The sequence below is a fragment of the Elephantulus edwardii genome, unplaced genomic scaffold (genome assembly GCF_000299155.1).
Source record: "Elephantulus edwardii isolate Elephantulus edwardi_28Jun2011 unplaced genomic scaffold, EleEdw1.0 scaffold00239, whole genome shotgun sequence".
In the NCBI taxonomy this organism is placed as follows: Eukaryota; Metazoa; Chordata; class Mammalia; order Macroscelidea; family Macroscelididae; genus Elephantulus; species Elephantulus edwardii.
Genome location: NW_006399989.1, coordinates 4,263,414 through 4,265,652, shown reverse-complemented (window position 1 = coordinate 4,265,652; position 2,239 = coordinate 4,263,414).

Here is a 2,239-nt window from a genome sequence, read left to right as displayed (position 1 = left end):
GGCCTTATTTTTTTGCTATTTCCTTCAAAGCAGCTTGAACTTCTTCCTTCATCACCATGGGCTCTTGCTCATACGTTGTTTCATGAAATTCTTCTGTGTCTGCCAATTCCTTTTGATACAGTGACTCAGTATATTCTTTCTATCTTCTTTTAATACTTCCTGGATCATTTAATATTCTGCCGAAAGCATCCTTGATTATAGCAACTCGAGGTTTGAGTTTGTTCTTCAGTTCCTTGAGCTTAAGAAATGCTGAGCTAGTTCAGCCCTTTTGATTTTCCGACTCCAACTCCTTACACATTTCATTGTAATAATTTACTTTGTCATCCTGTGCTGCCTTTTGAAATCTTCTATTCAACTCTTTAGTATCTTTAATTCTTCCTTGTGCTTTGGCTTCTCTGCGCTCCAGTGCAATTTTCAGAGTCTCTTCTGACATCCATTTTAGTCTTCTCTTCCTCTTCCATCTTTGCAATTCCCATTTGCACTCTTCCTGGATGATACCCTTGCAGAGGGATAGACTCAAAGTCATATTTTGGTTCCCGTGGACTTGGTTTAATTTTCCTCAGCTTCAGCTTGAACTTGGATATGAGTAGTTCGTGGTGATCTGTTCCACACTCAGCTCCTGGCCTAGTTTTCACAGCTGATATTGAGCTTCTCCAGTTGTTCTTTCCACAGATGTAATCAATCTGATTCCTATGCATACCATCAGGTGAAATCCATGTATATAACCTGCGTTTATGTCTCTTAAAAAACGTATTTGCAACGAATAAGTCATTGTGCAAAATTCAATCATCCTCTCTCCAGCTCCATTTCTGTCACAGAGTCCATGTTTTCCAACCACTGGATCTTCTTCTCTGTTACTTTACCAAATTCCACGTGCAGCTGACACTAAGTCTCCTAAGACACTAGGTGTGTCCCAACCTCTCAAGATTTTACCATTATCCGACACTCCCAAATGTTGGCCAACTCTGGCCCAGAGACACCCCCACTCTCTAGTTCTTCTGGCAAGCCCGCTCTGCCAACCCACACTTACGGCACAGAGAAATCCACAAGCGCCCGGAGCCTTCCATACCTGCCTTTCCCCAAGAAGTAATCATAAGCATATTGTTATTATTCATTCCATGTCTCTTTAAGTTCTTACTTCATACAATCAAGGAGATAACCAATTTAATTCTCCCCTGGACTCACTCCAGCCTCTGAATTCCCCTCTTCACCCCTGTTCAGCAGGAAACAAAGGCGTTGCCCTGTTTTATCACTAAAGAGGCTGGGATGTTAAGTCTGGACAAAGGGGACCAAAGAGAAGAAAGAAGAATTCAGAATTCAAACGCTGAGGGCCTTTCCTGCTGCTGATAAGAAGAGCAAACGGCCTTGCCTGCCTGACTGAACTAGCAGGTAGATTGTAAATCAGAGTGGAATGACCCTCCCTAAAGACTGTTATAAAAGCCTTCCCCAATAAGTTCACAGTGTGACTTCCCCATTCTGCAGCCCCAGAATGAGGAACTTCAGCCTCGAGCTCCCCCATATATTCTCCCCCTTTAGTAAAGCTGCATTAAGCTTTCTCTTTTTCTCTCTGATTTCTTCCTTAAGTCTGCTAACTTACCAGTTTCCTTATCAGGTATACCATTACCAAATATTTTTCTCCCCAGTCTGTGGGTTTTTTCTTACCCTGTTGGAAGGCTTTTTGATGCACATAGAGATTTTATTCTTAGAAAGTCCCATCCCAATTAATCTATTTTATTCTCTCCTGGTTGTAGGAAACACTTTGCTTTTTGAGGATTCTTTCTTTTCCATATAAATTTAGTGATTAGTTTTTCCATCTCACTTAAAATGTTCCCCCCATTTATGTTTATTTATTTTTCTTTTATTGGATTGGTCAGATTTTATAAATTGTTAACTCTATATCCTTCTTGTAAAAGCTATTAAAATTCTATGAATGTTTTTGTGACTCATAAGATTGTTAATTTTTATAATTTATTTAATTTTTTGTTGTTGATAATATTCTCACCTGGTTGGTTTCACTCGTAGGTCCCTGATCCACCTTGAGTTGGTTTTTGTATATGATATGAGGTGTGATCTTGCTTAAGTTTTCTGCAGGTGGTTTTCCAATTTTGCCATCATCATTTATTAAAGAGTCTGTCATTTCTACATTTAATTGATTTTGTCATGATCAGTTTTCCATTTTGTTGTTGTTATGTCCCTGCCGTTGAGTAGCCTGTGACTCATAGCAACCCTATGTACAACA